The 22399-nt window shown below is 41.4% G+C and overlaps 1 long non-coding RNA gene across 1 annotated transcript; it reads right to left on the bottom strand.

Annotated features, from left to right (window-relative positions):
• Positions 1-2720: 2720 nt before the first annotated feature.
• Positions 2721-11037, bottom strand: LOC108497715. The gene is made up of 3 exons (XR_001874939.1): positions 7795-11037; positions 7123-7467; positions 2721-7030 (listed from the first exon to the last, which is right to left on the bottom strand). It is a non-coding gene; the product is annotated as an uncharacterized LOC108497715 (long non-coding RNA).
• Positions 11038-22399: the final 11362 nt, after the last annotated feature.

The raw sequence follows: 22399 nt of genomic DNA, 5'->3' as shown, positions 1-22399 counted from the left end.
CTCCCTGGTAATCCTTTGCCCTATTCCTTAACATTTCTCTCAGATCTGCATCTCTTCCTATTGATGTTTTTCACTACTGACATCTCTTCTGGCTACTGTGCTGCTTCAAGTCTGTCTTTGCCTTGCAAGTGTCCCTGCCGATGTCTCTGCCTATGTCCTACTTCTCCCAGTTCCCATAGGGTCATTTCTGGCATCCCACCTTCTCCTGTCCCTACTTGCTCCAATCCAGCTTCCTTTGCCATCAGCTGAACAATTGTGTTTTTCCACAACTGTACAATCCCCTCGTTGCCACTTGCTCACCTCCCCAAAACACCAGGCTGGCTTCTGACCAGGACTCATGAGGGAAGCCACTGTTTTTGGATGCACATCCAGGTGTCCCTGAGGCCTCTCCCTTGGGGCTCCAGGTGCCACCCAGCCTTGGCTGATGGAAAGAAAGCTCTCAGGCAAGAGCAACATAACCTAATAAACTTCTCTCTGTATTTAACAGACATTCAATTCTACAGCTCATGGTTTTGTGTATTTGAGTGGGATAATGCTTCTGATGTATTTATTTTTACTTGTTTATGTTTTTCTTTCCATGATGTGTTCGCCTTCACTTTAGAAAAAGTGTTTTTTCACTCAGATATTGTAGAGAGCAGTAAATGCGAGTGTTTAATTTTCCTGAAACCAAGTAAAATATTATTTAAAAGGTTGTCTTAACTCTAAAAGTGAAATTGTGCTTACAGTTCTGATTACATACATAAATAAATCTGTCATCAGCAAATGCAAAACAAATTATTGTAGAGAATCTAGCTTAAACACAGCCTGTCACAGCAAATTTAATTAAAAACTGGCACGTATCTAGATAATTTTTTACTTTCACTGGGATGTGCCTGATCAAAAAGGAAACCAACCAGGCAGGCCAGGAAATTGTGGAAAGACTGTCAGCTCCTTTGAGTGCCGTGTTCAAATATGTGTCTAATCCAATTAAACCCAAATAAGTGGTCAGAAGCTATGGAATGCTTACCCAAAAACCCCTCCCATGACAGAACTCAGTGCACGTATTTCAGCGAAGCTCTGCCGTTGCTGAGAGCAGACAGGAGGAGTATCAATTGCTTTTACACATACTGAAACACACTGCCAGTACCTGCACTTAATGTTGGGTCTTTTGCCTTAACAAGGCGACACTAAAGCCTCGATTCTGGGAAGAACATAAATGCGTTTTAAGAAAATTATTAGTTCCATGCTTAAAGTAAAGGGCTGCGTTGGGGGAGAAGAGATGATACTTACTGAAAAATGATGGCAGATAATGAGGAGGAAAAAACCCTCGTTATTTCAAACAGAAATCAAAGCACCTCTGAGAAGAGTTTGTCGAAGCAGAAACACAGTCTCTGCAGTTTAACAGGTATATTAGGAAACAGCTAAGCCATAGAATCAGTCTGTGCAAATATGCCATGGTTTGGACTGTCTCCATCTTCATATGACGTTCAGGAATCACACGGATGAGTTCATCCTACAATGAGGGTCTAGAAATTTCCTGTAACACATGTATCTACTTTAACTGTTAATTTGTGTTCTGTAAATAGGTCTCTTGAAAAGTGAACATCATCCCATGAAGGCCCTGTGAGCCCTGGGATCAGCACTGTTGGGCTGGGGCCAAGGACAAACACCACGGAGCTGCCCTATTGTGCCACTCTTCAGTGGGGGTGGGAGGGATTTCAGGTTTCTGTGCTAATTCGAAACTGAAGCCACATGTCCCCAGATCATCATCAGTCTATTAGTTTTATTATTTGTCTGGGACATCGAAGCCATGGCTTTCTTGGTAGCTGCTGTAGGAGTATGGCTCTTGCTTTTGGAATAAATCAGTGTGACCCTGAACCTCCCATCATCCCAACAAAACACAGGCATTAAGTATATACAATTTTCCCAGCATTATTTAAAAAGACCTCAAGCCTTTGTGCGGGGGTGACGAGAGAGAAATAAGACACGTTAAGATGTTTTATAAAGATATATTTTAACTTCTAAGGCACTCAGGAACCATGGTGATGGTTCCTGAAATTGCTTAGATATGAGCTCTGATCCACAGGGAACTATTCTAAAAGCATCAGATGCTAATGACTTCTAGTTAGTACCGACCTGGGCTGGATCGAATGGGTGACACAGAGCTGAAATCCCTGGAGATCTTCATTTGAATGTCAGCTACTGCTCTGACAGCATAAAGTGACCTCAATGAAAAGGAGGGTCTCGCTGTAATCTCACACTGTTGGGAAGTTAAAAACAGTCTCTCACCCAAACTGCTGTGCACCTGATGCCAGAACAAATTTAGTTTTCCCCTCAGTATTTCCTTTCTTCTCCATTCGACATTCTGATGGAGTTTGCAGGGAGCTTATGGTGGCTCAGACACCACGGAGTTAAAACTTGTAAACAGATTGCTGTGCTTGTTCTGTGCATGCCAAGGGGAGCACAAAAGATTATTAATTGCAGAATGATACTGTCAGTAACAGCCTTGATCCTGCACTGGGCATCATCCTGTCACTGTCAGAACCTGTCACTGTCGTAGGAAATGTCTTGTATTATCTATCATGTTCTGGGTACGTTTGCTCTTCACAAATATAATTTGAAAACATAGTTGCAATTTTAAGTCATTTTTACGTTTCTTAGTTCTGAACACATAGTTTACAATTATACTTTAAATATAATATATAAATATTATATATTATATATATATATAAGGGATCCATTTTACAGCAACCTTAAAAGCTTATTATATAATTCTAACAATTTTAATTAACATACTGACATTTTGTTGCTGTCTGTGTAAAATTAAGTTGCTTTTATTTTTCATCTGCAGTAGCAGCAGCATCCAGGCACTGTCCTGCAGTTCAGTAATGGAAATTTCCCAGCCTCAAAGCACACTCTGTCTCAGTCAGCTGCAACAAAACTCTGGGTGATTTCAATGTTGTTGTGTGTGCTTTACTTGTCCTTGCTTATCTGGAGCTTGTATCTTTTGAAAACCAGCTACTCCTCATGAGCTTGCTTCATCTTGCCCAAGACTTAAAATTCAGTAAACAAGCTGGGAACGATAAGAGAACTGAATCACCAGATAAAGAGTTATTTTACAGGACTGACAAAACAAAACATACATGTAGTCAGTATTTATACAGAATGTTGCAGTGACTTGTGAGCCGTCACTGAGGTCCTGGTACATGACCTTTGTTTTCTTGTGCTGAAGCTTTATGCACTGAAAGACTATTAAGTTCTTACAAAAAGATTTAGCTAGTGTATTATATCAGTCTCTTGATCTCCGTATTTCTAGTATAATTGATTGCTAGGAAAATAAAAAATAATTTAAAAAAGAGATAAAATTATTACAAAGCCACAGAAGTATAATAATTGACAAATACTAAAACATGCAGCCTGTTCTCCCACTTGTTCTCTGTTCAGCTGTAAGGCAGGACAAGTGATGCCTCCAGCAGAGGCAGAAGTCAAAGCATGTAGAAACAGGATTATTAGGGCTTTACATTGTCCAGATATTGCAGTAGCTCCATTTTTAATACTTCTTGTTCATAGCTAAAAAATTTAGGGAGCATTTGTGATGAAGAGGTTGGCTGATGTTAGGACAGGGGAGAAATGGTGATTCAAGAAAGAGTAAAAGACAACGAGGAGGGAAGAATGTAAATTAAAATCAACAGGTAGTGGGACTGAGCAATGGGAGTAGAAGGGTCACAGCCGGAGGGGTGACATCCAGACCCCACTGCATCCAGCTTTGTGTATGTGAAGCCCTTGGCAGACACACAAGTCCCTTTATGGAGAACTGGTTTGGAGAATGATGCCAGGCCTTCCAAAAAGAGCTCACCAGGACTTGCTTTCCCTGACATCATTGTCTGCTGGGGTGATATCCATCACAAGTACACTGTAATGTTGACTAATGACTGTGATGGCACAGGTATGTCCTACCTGTCTGCTCTTATTAGATTTAGTATAAACAATGGGCAGTGACTGAACAGAAACAAGTGATAAGGGACAGTACAGTAATGGCATTCTGACATTTTCACCTAAAAGTCACCAGGGTTTAAAATTCAGCCAGCATTGATAAAACATCCCAACAACTGGGTGGCAGCCTTTAGGAGCAGGTTGGAGGCTGTAGCACAGCGATTCTGAATATAAGGTTCCATATGCAAAATAAACTGAGTTTTCCTGGCAGATCACATGGAAACAGGATTCCTTCTTCTCCTCTGCTGGGCAGGTCCTGGCCTTGCTGACATGGAACTGCATAAGAGGCATCTCCAGATTTATGGCTGGGACACACTTCAGGGTACCTGCAGGGAAATCTGCATCTTTGCTTTCTAAGGTGCACCTGTGCTGTGGGAGGTATCAGTCTATTTTCCTTGCACTTGGTTCAATCCACTGACCTGACAGCCCATAGAGTCTGTGCTGCTTATTTTTAATAGATATTTTAAATATTACAGACATCCATTTCTACAGTCCAAAATTGATGAATCATCATTCTTTAAAACAAAATTTTCTTTTGCAATTTTGCATATCTATAGCAGATAAAAGCAGTACAGAGAAGAGTGATTTCCTGAAGGAAGTGGTGTCAACATATTTTGAAAAAAAGAGCCAAGCTGTTGGAATCTGTGTTGCATTACAGGGTAATGCAATATCTCTGAGCACTTCCTGTTTATCACGAGAGATACAGTTTTCACCACATCATAAAACTTTCAAACATCTGTTAATAAACACTCCTAGAGAAAAAATAATTTCCAAATATACAACCTCCGTGGCATCTGTCATTATAAACAAAAGAAGGTTTTCATTATATATATCAGAGGACTATCTGTGTGAGAGAAGCAGATTCTGAGGGCTTTATCCACCTCCTCCTGAAGGCCATGTTGCATCTCTCATTAGGTCATTGCACCCCAGCACATAATTCTTCTTATATGTAAACAGCAAGATGTTTGAATGAGCAAATGTAATTTTTACTATCATCATTTGTCATTTTTTTAAACAGTGTGGGGACACAGAGAACGAACATCTGCAGAATTGCAGCACAGAGTCTTGTATGAAAATGACAAGAGTAAGATTTGCTTCTAACAACAATAATCTGCCAGTGCTGAGGTACCCAATCAAACACACAGATCGTGCAGATGTTCACAGTGGTGCTGTCTCCCTGTGTAGCCTTTCTCATTTGACAGCTTTGTTGCTTCAATTAATTTTTCTGGATAAATTAACCTTGCTGGAAAAGGTAGAGCTGGGGAGCAGAAGGCTGCAGATTTTTCAACACCAGCAACCTTGATGTTGCAATTTGCACACCCAGCAGATAAAATCTTTGGCAAGGAAATGCAAATTATTGTGACTGATTCAGGATGTTCTTTGTGATCATGGCTGGGACTTGGTCTGCAGCTGACGGGAGGGGGGGGGTGTTGGGGAGGGAATTCAAGGTTTCTGTCAATTCTACAGGGAATAAACATTTTGATAGGTACCTGTACAACAACAATACTGTACAGTGAGGCACAAGACAGGCTTGTGCCTCTTACAGCCTCACCACTGAGGAAGGCTTGTCAAGTTCAGAGCAAACTACAAGGCCTATCTGTTCAAGATGGGAACATCTGAACTGCAGTTTCATGTGATAAAATCCTGCTGCACGGAAATTCAAGATGGGGAGTGACTGCGTACAATTCTTACTCCTTTAAATCGCTATAACATTTAAAACTCTGCCACACAGACTGTTACCAGTTAGACCAGGGGAAAGATTGAACCTCAGAAAAAAGTTCCCTCCAGCTACCAGCACCACATCTAGCAAAACTGAATTAATAATTAAGACATTTGTAGCTTTTTGGATTTTTAAAGTTTTAAAAATCGGAAAATTATCTGGCTCACATTATCTTTGTCTTACCTGACATATGGTGGTTATTGTTGCAGATATGAAGAGCCTCATGATAAGAGATGCCTTTTGTAAGTGCAACACATCTATTGTAATCAGGCACTACATTTATCTTAACTGCATTACTGAGTCTCTGGGTTTTGTAAAAGTGACACAAAATTGTTCTGAGATCCAACAGCATCCTGCATCTCAATTAACTTTTCAGTACGATGTCTCATTTCCCACTTATGTTAACAGCCAAACTGAATCCCTGGCCTGGAAATCCTACTGCTTTAAAAAAAAAGAAAAAGAACACCGTTCTTTTTGAAGGATATGGCAAAATATCTGCAGGATGATGCTCTGCATCCAATTTTACATGTACCATTAACGGCAGCAGGGTAAGATTAAGTGATTATTCTCTGCCAACAGTACGTGTGGGGGAGCAGACAACAGATGTGCAGCCACTTAGCCTATGCCTTGTGCACCAGACCGTGGTATGGAAATTCACGTGGATATTTAATTGTTATTCAACTACAAGTTGCTTGGATTTATGAGTCTGGGAAGCGCATATGCTGCAGTGAGAAATGAGTGTTTATTAGCACAGGAGCTGTGCTGGCCTTTCCTGCAGAGAGGCAAAGTACCCCTGTCTAGAAAAAATGGATTAAAAGGGGGCTGTGCACCACTCTCCTGTCCCACTCACCTTTGTGAAGTGCAGTTGGATAAATGCCAACATATGGATACATTTCCATCATGAACTCTGAACAGCTTTTACTGCTGCTTATCACAGATAATAAAATGCAGCAGCTGTCCTTTTATCAAATCCCAATTTAGAGAAATGTGTGTCTAAATAAGGGACATAAGCAAGATCCCACCTTCAGGGACAGCCACATGGATACATAAGAATAAATCCTTTAAGAGCTAGGATGAGACCATCATCTTGTATTCAAGAATTTTTCCAGTGCTTGTTGCAGCAACCTTCTGTGGTGACTCTGCACATGTCCTCTTTCCTCCTTGGTTCGTCTTCCAGGGCTCTTACCCATGCCAACATCTTCCTGGTCTCCTGCAGTTCCATTCAGTCCTTTCTCTGCTGTGTGGGTTGGTGCTGCTGGGTGACCTTCCTTCACCCATCCAGTCACCCTCCCTGGGTCAGGCCGTGTTCATCCTGTGCCCTTTGGAGGGAAGCCCCACCTAGGAGGTGAAGTGGGAGGTTAGGCATCAAATAGCAGTGAGGCATCCCCCCAAACACACCAAATCTTCAGCAAAAAATCTGATGTTCATACTTCTCTCACTCATTGCAGTTCCAGTCTCCATTCTCACAGCGTCCAATTCTTCTCATTTCCTGGGCTGGTATATTTTTTACTGAATTTATTTTCTTGCAGTTTACTGAGCTGCATGAGCTCATTAAAGAGGCAGACAAGCACCAGACCTGTACAATGAAAGCAGCAGGGCTGGAAGCAGAAGCATCATTTTGATACCAGCAGTCTTTTGGATTTGGCTCAGCTGCCAGGTGATAGCAGTCCATAAGACGAGTTTCAGCTGTAAAACATGGAGGTTTGACTGCACTGCTGAGAAGCCTTCAGACACTTCTCTTGCCTTTGCCATCCTTTGCTGCACTTTTCTCTGTTCTTGAAAAATGCAGGAAAAAGCATTCATGAGGGTAGTTTTATAGTGACTTCCTCACCACCTTCTTTCTGCTCGTCCTCTGCCTCTCCTGTTTCTACCATTGACCCTTCCCACAGTCTTTCTGCTGTAATTCTCTCTGCTCCTGGTGGCTTCGTCCTACCATCTCACAAGCATCTGCTGTCCTCTAGAAATGTCCTCTCGATCCAGGGTCTTTTTCCTTGCAAACACACTGCACAAGCCAGACAGACAAATGCAGGCCTTCTTTCTCAGGACAAGTGTTCAAAAAACCCAAACTATTACACAATCATCAAGACATGCGCATTACTCACCAAAACAATCCAGAGGATCCTATTTCTGCCCCTCAGCACTCCAGTAGCACCAGGGCCCTGAAGGCAGGACCCAGGAAGGACTGTGGGTGTACAAACCCAGCCCTGCAATGGAGGACTCTGCTTTGTGCAATGATCAGAAGCCATCCTGCTGTGGAGGACAGAAGTATCTTGCTGTGTTTGTTTTGTGATGTGGTCTGATCATTTATACTGTTGAATTAATAAAAATAACAAGATAGAAGCTTTCCAAACAGAATCCATTGCTAACTGTCATTCATTGCTCTATTCTTGTTCCACACACATTAGGAAGTGCACATTATCTGGTAAATCGAGACAATAGAAACAAATAAATGCCTTTATATCGTAAGGGAAAAAAAAGTCTTTTAGAAATACTGTAGAAACAGTCACATCCTCTATTTCTGTCTTTTAGAGGAGGCAGGCTGTGTCTTATTATCATCAAGGAAGAAGTAAACAAATGTAATTTAATCAGTTCTGTCTTTCGTTTATTTGCATCAGCCAGAATAAAAGACAAAGGCAGAATGGAAAACAGCAGCTTTGTGCTAGAACTTTGAATGCACAAAATACTTCTTTCTCCAGCCATCAAATATTAAAAAACGCTCTGCATACCAGTAATAATAAAAGTGTCAAACAATTGACCACAATGGGAATCACAATGCTTCATTAAAAGCTCTGAAGCAGAGTAGAAAAGCTTCCAGCCGTTTGCTAAACAGAACTAAATGCTCCAATACTTTTAAAAAGTGTCAGAAGATGCTTTCATCTCATCTAGTCGGGCAGATAAATATCTCCTTGCTTATTCAAGCCCTGTCTCTGAGCTTCTGCCACTTCACCAGTACCAGCTGCATGTGCCACTTGCTGTGCTGGGGCTGTGGCACCTCTCAGAACACCACAAGAGGTTAATGTCCTCCCCCGGGGATGAAGCTCCATTGCATGTGGCGCAGGGATTTAATCAGTAATTTTATATTTACATATGTAATTATGTATTATTTGGAGAACCTAACCTATTTGTTCAGCTGACAGGCGATGTTGTGATAAGGAATTTCAGCAGACGGGATATTTATAGATCCTTTATCTCTACGTACAATCAGCACGAAAACAGTACCCCGAATGAAGGGTTGTTTCAGTTCAACTTTTCCCTGTTGTTGCTTTGTCCTTTTTTTTTCTTTTCTTCCTTCTGTCTGGTTACTGCCTAAAACTTGGCAGTGAGAGAAAAAAGGGAATGTGACTCACACTGACAACTTCATTTGCTGTAAGAGACCTCAGTAATTGCTCTAACCCACTTACAGGAAAACTACCCCTCCTCTTTCTCTCTTCCTCCACCCTTAGACAGACAGAGGCCACGCTTGTAACAGGAGCAGCCGGCTGCTCTCAGAGGTCATGCTATCACTTATGGAGTAACCTAGCCTCTTTCTTTTCAATTTTCTTCTTCTGGATTTCAAGTTAACCCCTCACAAGAATTTAGAGCAGCTTCAGTTTAAGGGGCATCTTCCTGATGCGGATTTTTCATGAGTCTAATAACCAGGGTTTGCAAAGGTCTCCCAGCTCAAATGCAGCAGGGATGAGGTGGCTGCTCCCACAACACACAGGGCTTGGCAGCCATAATGGCAGCTCCAGGATAAAGCTGCCAAGAAGTCAAACAATTGTCACCTTTTCCTTTCCTTGTGGGATGGGGGCAGGGAATGGTAAATAGGAACAGGAGAAGAATCAGCACAGTGCCGTGCAGCACTCTATCAAAATATATTTTCATTTTGACTTACATAATCAACACGAGAGCGGCATTCGTAGTGAGGTGGTGGAACAGATGGCAAAGACTTAGTTTCCAGCAAGACGTTAATTAACAACAAACTCTGGTTTCTGCTGGAGAAGGGGGTTTGTTCTGCTCTAGCAGGGTTAAGATGGGTGCTTACTACATAAGACAAAACTCAGTTTCCCCAGACAGAATTGTGATCTTTATATTTCTTTTTTTCCATTACATCTCTGTTGACTTTTCCAGGATACTCTCTAAAACACAGCAACATCTCAAATGCAAAGCCTTATTAAAAACCATCCCAAGTTTGGATCCTAGCAGTAGCTTGGGATTCTCTTTGCAAACACTTCTGACTGTTCTGTGGACATATAAACACAAAGAGGAAAGACAAGAAAAGTTAATGTGATTAAGTGAGAGAGCTTTGTGCAACTTGCACTTCAGGTGAAGCTTGTTTTACATACAGCAGCTTTTACAGATATGACTGAAGTTAAAGCTTTCTTAGATGCATGCTTTGCATGAAGTTCTCTCTCTTCTTCCCTCTGGTCCACATGCTTGGAATTAACATCTTCAGCACACTGATGCAGCTGAGTTGGAAAGAGCTATCCCAAGGGGACTGAAGCAGAAGGTAGCTATCCAAGACATTTATTCAAACCACAGGCAGAGAATACACCACCCAGCCACAATGAATAAGGAAACGGCACATGCAGCTGAAAAGTCTATCGTCTATTTTTCGTCTGACAAGCTGGCTTGACAGCCAGGCACACTGACCACCCCACAGACATCCAGCTCTTCCCTCCCTGTGCTGCAAGGTGACAGAGATTCCTTCTTCCTGCTTTGTATTCACCATCAGAGGCTCTCCAGAGTCACGCCCCAGTCCTGCAGAGGCCTGTGGGCCACATTCCTCAGGGGATTACATCCATCCCCACCAGGGGAGAGGGAAGAGAGATGCAGGCCTGAAGGGATGGGCAAGCACCGGGAAGGGAGGAGCTGAGGGGAGCAGGGGAAGGAGTGAGCTACAGAAAACCTCCAAATGAACACAGGCAGGAGCTGGAAGACAGTGCTGCAGGAAAGGGAGAGGGGAAGCAGTCATACACTGTAACAATATTATATAAAATATGGCAGCAGGGCATCTAGATTTATCCACTGTGGAGCTTGGAAATGAACCTATTATTCCCACCTCTCAACACTTATCCCTCTGCTGCCAGCATATCTCTTAACACCTGACAAGAAACGTCTCTGCCCATTCTAGTGACATGCACATCTAGAAAAGATGCCTTTCCATTACTCCCACTTTCTCCATGCAGGCAATAGATGGTTGTGGGTCTGTGCTGTAAAGCTGAAAGTCACGCCTCTGCTCATTACTTAGAGGGAGTGAATGATATTATTGCAGAAGATTTTTTATTTTCTTTCAATGTGTGTATTAAAAACATAGTCGGGATGAGTTTAAAATTACATTACAAGAATACTGCAGTTATGAAGTCATAACACTAAAAAATGAGTATATGCCTGAACCAAGAATGTCTCTTCCACCTTTCAGCAGCTACATTTAATTAAAAGTATCAGGTAGGCTCCCATCCTGATATTGTTATATGGAGCCCAATTAACCTAAGATTCGGGCCTCCATCAGTTCATGTGGTGTTAAACCAGAAATGGGTCACAGAGAGTATTTTGCATACATCAGATGGCAGAGATTCTGCAGGATGATCATCAGGAGAAGTGTCAGATATCACTGAAACTGTTCTTAGGAGGTGCAAAGTAGAGGAAAGAAAAGAACACAAAAAATTGTATTCTGCTTAGCCTGTCCTCCTTTTGCAGGGGTTAAGAGGGAGATGTGAGAATCAGCAGAACTGTTTCTGTACTTAGAGTTGCTTTTTTGGGAGGCAAGGACGAAAAAGCCTTTGCAGATATTACCTCTAAAAAAAACCCGTAATCAGCATAACAAGAAGTTAATTCTTCAAGCAAAACTAAAAAGAGAAGGACCAACAGACGCATAGACAAGTACTGACTTCAGTGGAGCTGCAGGGCTGAATTTGGCTCCAATTCTGTGAAGTACTTTCAAAGAAGGAGCATTCTGCATACAAATGAGCATTAAATAATTTGCATCATTAAGAGAGCTCTGAGCAGCTCATCTGGACTTTGAAAAAAGCTAAAGGAAATGTACACTGTTTGAATACCACTAAGGACAGTCATTAACGAGCATTAAGACATCTACAGTATTGACATTGAGCTGTAATAAGAGACCCAATCTCCTTCCCAGGTTATTTTCTTTATTGATTTGTAGAATTTCTCACACATGAGCTTTAGAGTGTGACAGAGCTCAGCAATTAACATAGGAACACCCCTTAAAGGACTATACAATTACTTCTTTTTTATATTGCATCTTTTAATTTTGCTTTTCTAGAAATGTAGCCCTGTTTGGTATAGATACCACAGACAATTTCAACACCAAAGAAACAAAGAGGTAAATGGATTTACCCAGGATGACACACACAGTGTAACAGAAATAGCCAAATGGGTCTGGAAGTCCCATTTCTCTGTCTATCCATTTCACTTGATCAGCTCTAAGCAGAGCTGCTGCAGCACTGGGATAAACTGTGGCCTCACACTGTATCTCAGATGCTTGGAAACATGTTTCTGAAGTAGCAGACAGAGCAGGACAGCGCAGAAGGTCAGGTGAAGAAATAAAGTTGTGCAAAGAACCAAAGGTACAATATAGTTGAAGGTACTCAAGTGCCAGAGCCGCAGGAGCCGAGGAGTGATGGAATACTGAAAGCTAAACATGCGCAGCAGAGTGCAAAGGGGGAGGCAGGGGCAGGCACCAGCCTACGGGCAATTGAAGGGGAGCTGGAAGGAATCTTTAATGAAGGCAGAAATCGTTCTGGGTGACTCAGAATATTGGTATTCACAAAGAGAATTGAGAACAGGCAAAAATAAATAAAGCTGAAAGCAAAACCCTAAGACCAAATCCCTCTCAGTAACCAGAACACTGAAACAATCTGAACAACCAAACAACAGGTCCTTGTGAAAACCTCTCTCTGGGTACTTCCTGCACACCAGCCCCTCTCCACAGCTGGCGAGGGCTGCAAGCAGCTCCCACTGCTCCAGCCCAGGAGCTTTGCAGGCTGCTGTTGTGCTGACACCCTTTTTCTAGCAAAATGCAGCCCTGGTGGTCCTCCCTCCACACCCTCAGCCCTCGGCTTTCCTGTGACATCTCAACTAGTGCATTGTGTAACCTCACAAACTTCCCTTGAGCCCTGAGCAGCTCAGCATGGCTTTCATGAGCTGCCAGCTTTTGTACATGTCACAGGCACAAACGTCGGCCCCTGACAGACCCAAAGTCGCAGTAGTTTTATTTATGAGTGGATTTATGCTAGCCAACTTCCAGATCCTGCCACAATCAGCCAAAAATGTATGCAGGTAGCATTTAACTAAACCCCAAGTTTTACAATGAAGACTGAAAAACAGGTTAGTTTCAATTTTATTTTCTTTTTATACAAGCGTGATGACTTCTTGCCTTTCTTTTCCTAATTTTTCATTAAAGAGTTGTCAAAGAAGTTACAGTTATAAATTTTGGAACTGAGATCACTATGACTGAAGAACAGGAAAGACTTCCTGACAGTGAGATCCATTAGTCAATGGAGTGGCCTCCCAAAGGAGGCAAGGGGAGCACAAGAAGTGCTTTAGCAGAGCCAGTATTAAGTGCTCCAAGGGATGCAGCCAACTCCCTTGCAGCCAAGGGATGCAGAGGATTGCCATGAGCCATGGCCTTCAGCACAGCAGGACTCCTGCCATTAGCCTGCTAATGCACATCCTGGCCTGGCCAACTGCTATTGGGAATAGCTCACTGACTTTAAAATTTCATTAACAAGAAAATATTAGAAGGCAATTTTCTAATGGCAGAGGCATGCAACGTGTCTTCCCATTACAAAAGGTTATTAGTTATTAGGTTATTTGTAGGGAGAAGAAACCAACAGTTGTCATTAGTATTTGTATTAGGGTTTATTCACTAACTTTTCCTTAAACTACCTCAAACTAAAAACCACCACATTGCTTGGATCCCCTCTATTTTACCCTGTAGAAAACAGACACAGAAAACCCTGCAGATGCCAATCCTTTGCCAGCATTACCAAAGAAATAAAAAAGTAAAAGCCACCAGTTACAAAGGAGCTTAAGACTGAGAACACAGATCCATAATCTCTTTACCTTAGAAAGCAAGCAAAACCAAGGCAAAAATTGAAATGCTACAATTAAGGCAAAAACTAGCCTTGTAAATTTTTCCAGGAGGAAAAACATAACTGGGGAGGTGTGTGTGTGGGGAAGATTAAACTATTTTTCAAAGATTTAGCATCAGTACAAAACTGAGCACTTGAAATGCTTTCCTTATAATTTCCTGGTTAATAGCACTGCACTGTGCAGCAGGAACATTGTTCCAGTGGTTCGGCTGGTAATTTCTAAACACACTGTATTTAGACTTTAAATGCAACATTAATACTGAAAGTCTGGGGAGTCTGATCTTCACATTAGTGTCCTGATCCATCAGGACACTAAAAGTTGTACAGGCAACCAGTGTTTAATCTGTAGTAAGAAGGGCTGTCCATGTATGATTTGATACTTCTAACATTTTGAAGAGATGGAAATTCATTGGAGAGTGGGACAGAGAGAAGGGCAGAATTACTCTGTTTTTAAAAGCAGACTCACCAGTGCAACACCAAAGCCTCCCGGCACTGTTGAATTTGACCTTTGCTTCAACAGCAACATTTCAGTTCTTCTGAAAGATATAAGGCTTCAGGTGACTGATATGATAGAAAAGAGGAATTGGCAGAGCCATTTCAGTCCTGATTCATTCTCCCATCTCAAGTTCTTCATAGCAGGGGTTCAACAGGAGCTGGGCTGGAACAGCTCCAGGGAGTCTTTTGAGAGCCAGCACTAAGGACACGGTACCTTTAAAGACCAACGACCTTCAGCCAGTTAAGTCTGTCAAGGAAAACTCTTGACGTTCATCCACACCAACTCATGCCGGTCATTCCAGCTGCTGGAACAGTTGTGTGGAATTAGCTGCATCAGTAGAAAGCAATTGAGTGAAATATCTCATGTCAGTGGCCCAACTCGCATTACCTCCACCCATCTGTAACCCAACAATTAGATCCATCGTTACCAGCTTGGCTTAATCATAACTTCGAAACTTCTCCAAACACAGACTTTGCTCAAGATTTTAAATTACTATAATTAATTATACAGAAAGCCTGAAGTGTCTTCTTATCCATCGTTTAACTTTTTTGTCCTTTCCCCACACTGCCACCAGAACTTGGTTTCATAAACGAACTGGGCTGTCAACTGAAAGAAAAGTATCTCTTGTAGCCCGAAAAACACACAGAGAAGTACCTTTTATGTCTTATATAAAGAGAAACAAGGCTTCAGAGTTTTTTTAATCTCAACTAAGAGATGCAAAAAAAGAATATTATTCTAACCTATACTTGTTTAGTCCCACTCTTTACATGAATGATTTATTTCTTGCCTCCCATTTAAAAGGCTTTTTGCACTCTCCCCAAATTACTGCTGCTGTCCATTATCAGAGATCTGATATTGAGCAGCTGGGCCCCAGCCTGAACCAGCTACTTGGATTTTAACCAGTAAAAAGCAAATCACAGAATTAGTGCCAGAAACACTGCAACTTCTTAAAAGACGTGTGGGAGGAAGGATTATATTATGCAAAGAAACGTTTCCCACTCAGCTTTCCAGTGTCCACCCGTGAGATGAAAATATTAAGGGAATGACACAATATGCAGAGGGCTCTTCTGTGGAGTCTGTGGCCATGGCCAAAATCCCGCACCCTTTCCCACCGCTTTTTGGTTCACTCCTCTGGCCAAAGGAAGGCGGGAGCCCTCTAGGGGTGGCACACGGAGCCCCGGAGGAACATTCAGCACCTGCAAAACCATTTGCCTTTTCCATGCCGTGCCCCTCCTGCCTTACCTTGAGACAGAAGCAGCGTCCTGGCATGTGCAAGGGCTCAGGAACAAAAGGTCTACGCAGAAAACCAGGCTGGGTACAAGGAAGTCACTGGCTTTTCCTGGAAGTGCCTACTCCACAGCTTGGAATATGATGTGGGAAGTCTCTTTTCTATCGCTCATGAAGCCTTTTCCAGGGAAAACAGAAAATCTCCAGACTGAAGTGCTGGAGCTACTCTGGCTCAGCACAACATAGCTAGAATTTTTTCTTTTAGGCTATGCAAAAGACTTGGTTTTGCCTTACTGTATGCCTCAAGCATACAGTGAACTCTTGTATAAAATGAGCAGGTTTATCCTTGTCAAGGCATGTTCAAAATAGTTCTCTCCAAAAGCTACTTCTGTTTGAAGGCTAGATAACAGCTGCAGCATTTAAACATTTAAATATTTTCTCATTCTAATGAGAACTTAAGATTCTTTCCAAATAGCTCAACATAACAACATGAGAACTGGCAAACTCAAACTTCAAAACATTTTGACTCCAGTAAAATAAAACCCCAACAAACCAAAACACAAGTATCAAAAAGCATCTAACAAGATATTAAGAATTTACTGTAGTGCAACAGGTAACAGATTTTGTTAGATATCCAAACCAGAAAAGTGCAAGAACAGCTTAACACTTTGGAAAAAAATCCAAGTTTGTTTGTGTTTGTTTTTTTTTTTTATATAAGGGATATTGACTGTAAGACACATGGACAGTTATATGCGCAAAACTGCACTATCAGTTTGGTGAAACAGGTAAATACCCATTACAGTCACTTACAAGCAACTTTCTGCATGACATATTCAAGGTTATGCTTGATTTCTTAAAAAAAAAAAAAAAAAAAAGAGACAGTAAAACGAAAGCCCGTAAATCTACATTAGTGCTACCTGAATAGCAAACATGATCTAGATGCAGAAAGTGTTTTAACTGGCCCTCACCAAAGACCAGAGACAGGTGAAGTCTGCATTACTAGAGGAGAGTCCATATTTCTAAAAGTTCTCCTAGTCCCTGAAGAAGCACTTTTGCTCACTCCATTTCCCAGGTAGAAAGGACAGGCATTTCCAGGCTGTTGGTAGAGCTGTGCCCTGGTTTCAACAGGAAGACTTAATTCTTTTCGTAGAAGCTGGTACAGTGCTGTGTGTTTTGGATTCAGTGTGAAAATACTGTTGATAACACACTGATGTTATAGTTGTTGCTAAGCAGTGCTTACTCTAAATCAGTCTCCCAGGCTCTGCCAGTGAGGAAGTGCACAAGAAGCTGGGAGGGAGCATGGCCAGGACAGCTGATCCAAACTGGCCAAAGGGCTATTCCATACCACAGAACATAATTTCCAGTGTATTAACTGTGGGGAGCTGGCCAGGAGGGGTGGATCCCTGCCCAGAGACAGGCTGGGCATCAGTCAGTGGGTGCTGAGCAATTATGTTGTGCATCACTTCTTTCACTTGGGTTATGCTCCTCTCTCTCTCAACTTTTAATTAAAATTATTTTAATTATTATGATTACAATTTTTATTATCTTTCCTTTTGTTTCAATTATTAAACTGTTCTTATCCCAACCCACGAGTTTTAAATTTTCCCCCCCATTCTCCTCCTGCCTGGGGGTTGGGCAGGGAGGAGGGAGGGAGCAGCTGCATGGTATTTAGTTGCCAGCTGGGATCAAACCATGACAAGCTAATGAATTTATTTCTGCACAGCAACCCCCTCCCCTGTAAAGTTTGTAGAGAACGTGGATGAAATCGGCAAATACTGGTCAAGGTAAACCGAGCAGCTCTAGAAGAATTAAATAGCCCTCATTTGTGCTGCCACAGTCACTAATTCAGGCTGAAATAGAAACATCTGCCTCATCACCACTGTTATTCCAGTATTTCCTACAGTCTAGGAAACAAGTGGCTACAGATTTTACAGCACATTTTCCACAAAGAAACATATCCAATTAGAGTAGTTAAACAGGACATGAAGATTTGTTATTCCTTGCTCAAACAATCGGGGTGGATAATGCTTTTGTGCCATGAAGCCCATCAATGACACCTAAGTTTAGCTTCATGTAGCTTTAAATCAAAGTTTTACATTCCTTCCATAGGCTTATTGATTTGCTTCTTGCTCAAACCCACCAGCAACAGAGCCTGCAATGACTGGGAACAGGAGCAGAAGATTGGCTCTGAGCCCCATGTTGAACACATGGGCTGTTGGAGATCTGCTAGATGAGAAAGAAAACAGAGTAAGACAGCACAGCCAAGAATGGCCAACGTCTGGATTTCACCTCCTACTATTCAAAAGGAGACAGCAAAGCCAACGTTGGGTGCTAGAAAGGAGAAACAATAGTGATGTCCAGCCCTGTTCTCAACTCATCCGGAGTGGGCTCAAAGCTATGGAAAGGCAGCACCCCTTGTTAGGAAGTGCCAGGGATGCCTATGAGACATGGGAGTGACTTTGTTCAGCTCTGTATTGTCATTGGCAAAAATCAGCTGTAGCTGCCTTTGGACTGTGGAGTTACCTGGATGATGGATTCCCATTGCTGCCTTACAAAACCACAAAAGAACAGTGGCAGGCAGCTGTTGCTTATGCTCCCTGGTGAGCTCAGTGAATCACAGGCTGGGAAACTGCCGCTAAACCCAGTCAAGCAAATCCCCACCCTACACTTCTCTGAGAATTTGCTGCTTTTCTACAGATTACAAGTGAATTTTCACCCCTGAAATTCTTACTGCTAAAAAAAATAAAATAAAAACAAACCCACAAAACATTTAGAACCATGAAATGAAAGATATTTTCAAGAGATTTGGCATTTGATCTGAAGTAGGATCAAACACGCCCACAGCATCTTGACCAGAATCTACCTGATGACTCATTATGGCTATACTTACTTTTGAATTTCAAGAAATACTATATCTGCTTCCCTCCGATGCAGTCTCCTGGGTTCTTAGTACACTTTTATTTTCTTCTTCACTGGAATAAATACATAAGCATTTAGACAAACTGCCTGAAAGACTGCATCTCTCAGATCCCTAAGACTGTTAAACAGAGTCCTGACTTCTGTCAAGTCTCCCACCTCTGTCCTGCTCTTCCTGACGTGTCTTCCTGAGGACATGAACACCTGCACTTCAGAAACAATCCCACATTAGCTTAGCTTCCAAGTCATACTTACATTTTGATAGTTACCATCCTTCTTAGAACTTCCTCTATGTTCTGTAGTAAATCCGCCCTAACATAGTTTAAGAATTCATTCTCCATCCTTCCACTTCAGCAGTTAAAGACCACTTCCTTAACTAGTATGCAAGTAAACAAAAACTGTCATAATCTCTGTTGCAACAGGGTCTTTCGGATCATTATCCCATTACTGTAAGACATATACAGTATGCTCAATTTAACCTGCTGTGTTACTGTGGCCAGCTGGTAAAAGGAACAAAAGAAAACAGATCAAATCCATGAATTGGAGGTAAACAATACAATAGTTTTAGTGACATTCATCTTTTTAAGCAAGCACGCTGTGTGATTCCAAGGATTGTTTCCTTGTAGTGCTTCCACTGGTTTCTTTTCCCAGAAAAGCCCTATGGAAGAAGGTAAGATGCGGTGACAGGGTAACCACTCAACGATGTGCAACATGACCATCGTGGATCCAGCTATTTGAAGTATTAAAATGAAAGATATATTTAAGGAAAGAAACAAACAGTGCTTTGAATCACTATACTTTATTAATACTTCAGAAACATCAGATCCTACAGTGGTGAGTTCTTATCCCCACCTGTTTCCAATCACTGCTTTGAAACAATTTCTTGCAATATGCAAATAGATACATGAGGCACTGTGTGAATACAAAAGTGACAATACAAAAAATCCCAATTAAACCTCATGCAATACATACATATATAAAAAAATATGGCAATGTAGCATAATACACACAAGCACTATTAGAACAATCCATGTAAATGAAAGTACAATATGCATAGCATTTAATGATCAGTGACAACAGGGTTCTGACCTGCGCATAAAACCAGTCAGTTTAAATAAGTTTTAAGAGACTAGATAACTGGTTAAGCCACAGCTTATAAAACCTGCTGTACTGCAGCTTTTCTGCTCAGAGTCACAAGTGCAGATTAGCATACAAAATAAATAAGGACTATGATTCTACAACACTTGGCTAACAGCTCCTATTTCAGAGCCCCTGGCCCTCTTACTTTCATTCAAGGTTCGTTAACCAACACAGTGGCAAGAAATGTGCCTAAAGCAACAGCTCTGCTTTTGTACTATTTTAATACTGATAAGAACATATATTTTTTAAGTCAGCAGGAGTAGTCACAGAGGTCTAACTTACCACTACGTAAGCACAGGACTGACATTACCTTACAGAGCAGACCCTGAAGAATGACACTGACTGAAGGGCCGACGAGCCGTGGGACGTGCTCTGTTACCAGCCTGTCTGCTTGGCCAGCTGGGGTGAGAGAGAGAGAGCTGAGGAGGTGAAGGAAGTCAGAAAGCTTTTCCCCCACTCTAAACAGTACAAATGTTTGAAAACAATCTGCAGGAACAAGGAAATACAGAGACAAGAATGTTTCTGAAGTCCTGTAATCAGGATGAGAACTACTGTTACCTGAAATAAGCTTAAGTATTCCTATGGAATAACATGCAAATAACAGAATTTTCTTTTTAGACATCCAATACTGGTCCATGCCAAAGACACAACAGCTATTGTAGTCTCTTATCTTCCTAGCTGACATAGCACTGTTTACACTCTGGTTGGTGTTGCAGGCCTCCAAAAATCGGACCACGTTCCCTATGGACACAGATGAAATTAAAATTATAAAATGGCAACTAAACTAACTTAACAGCTAAGAGAGTTTACAGTCTAAGAAGCACCATGGTAGTGAGAGGGGCTGGGGTATGACAATGTAAAAAGACATAAAAGATAAAAGAGAGAAAATTGGGAAGAGAATAAGGAGGAGACAGAGCAGAACAGACTTTCAGAAGAGGAAGTTGAAAGTAGTTGAAGTCATTAAGTTAAAAGTACTTAGAGTTAAAACTTAATACTGACAAAAAAGAGGCCAGTATAAACTTTTAACCCACAATAAAAAAAATATCTTGCTATTATTAAACAAGGTGAAAGGAAAAAAAAGACTAAAAGAAAAAGGGGGAAAAAAAGCAGCATTAATCATCCAATATTCAGCAGAATACCTTTTAACAAAGTTCAAAAGGGCAGCATGAAAAAAAGGAAATCACAGTATTTTATTGCCCTGAGAAACTCCCCATAGGATCAGTCTAGTTCCCTAGCTATTATCTCTTTATCCTTGGACATCCAAAAAGAACTATCATTGCTTAGATAAAAGGATAAATAGTTCCTAGAGGGAATGATGGTCACACCTTCCAGCTCCATTTGCCAAAGCAACAAACCTTCCACATGCCTAATGTATTGCCTCAAAAATGATAATTAACTTCAAGAAGCGACCCGATAGATCAGGAAGGACCAATGAAGTTCCTGTGCATGGAAATTCAGAACCATTTGATCATTAACAAGTTCAGTACTTGATATATTAATGTCCCCTGGCAATTAGTAATCAATTATCATAATCTAACTAATCACAAAGCACAGATATATTCAACTTCCTAAGGAGTTGAATGTATCTTCTCTCTTCAGACTAAAAGCACACAATAAGACATAAAACTCTGACTGAGAGGAGTTTGTTATCAAAATAAAGCAGATGTTACAAAGCAGCCAAATTCATTTGCTTAAAACAGTGGTTTTCAGCATACAGTGCACTGCCAGTTCTCCAAGGCTGCTTTTTTTATTCCATTGTTTGCACTCCAAGAAGCCTGCAAACATTTCTTTTCCTATTGATTTTGTCCTCTTCTTTTTAACAAAAGCTGCATCTCACTAAATTTTCTACGTGGCCAACACAGGTGGCTCTTGTTTATTTTTGTGTGCATCAGCAACAGCTTGGAAAACACATTAAACCAGGGACACTGAACAGCTTGTGAGTGTTCAGGCTCTGAGGGGTCACACACCAAAATAAAGGCTTAAGTGATTCTCTGTAAGATTTTGGTTTCCTGTTCCATCCAGAGATAAGGTTATCTATCACAAGAACCTACCAGCTCATTTTAAGGCAGTATTTTAATAAGTGTCTATGGCAGACAGGTGTTCAGAGGTCCAGTCGCTCCTTCGTGTTTCCATTTGATTACTTTTCAGCTGACATGACTGATAACAATAAAAACAGCTTTAGATAAAATAAACCCCAAGAAATATATTAAAACCAATCAAAACACATGCAAAAAGTGTCTGGCTTAGTTCAGAGCTGTCAGTGCTGCAAAACAAATACTCCACAGGGCTGGCTGGTTTAGAGGCTCAATTTAGTAACACGGAGAGGACCAGCTCTTGGTTTTGGTGCTGTTTGAAAGGTTACGATGAGCTTGGCAGAAAGCCCACTGCTTTTCAGCACTATTCAAATGCAACCGGACCTGCTATAAACTTGTGTTTAGGGAGAATACACGACTTCATGTAGATTGGGAAGGTTCGCACACATTTAAAAGCTCATTTTTCTCCTTCTCCAGCCCTTCCTGGATGGCATTTTGTTCATCAGGAAGGTTTGCTCTTCAAAAAGGGGAATGGGGCACTTCTTCCTAGTAGGATTTTGTCTGAAGGTCGAATTGCAAAAGGGACAGTAATAGAACTAAGCAGTGAAATTTAATTCAGGCTTAACTAGAGCTAAATTATCCATGAATCATCTGCAATCTGCTCTGTTGTGGCTAACATCCCCCCACCTTCTCCCTAAAGCATTTGCTTGATACTTCAGTACTATAAGACTAGAATAGACCCTGGCTGGTACTGTGCACTCAGTACCTGCATCTGCAAGAATACGAGTAATTTACCCAA

This window comes from Lepidothrix coronata, unplaced genomic scaffold (assembly GCF_001604755.1).
Source record: "Lepidothrix coronata isolate B3197 unplaced genomic scaffold, Lepidothrix_coronata-1.0 Scaffold51, whole genome shotgun sequence".
Taxonomy (NCBI): domain Eukaryota; kingdom Metazoa; phylum Chordata; class Aves; order Passeriformes; family Pipridae; genus Lepidothrix; species Lepidothrix coronata.
Note: the sequence above shows the minus strand (reverse complement) of the source record. Positions and strands in the feature narration are given on the sequence as shown.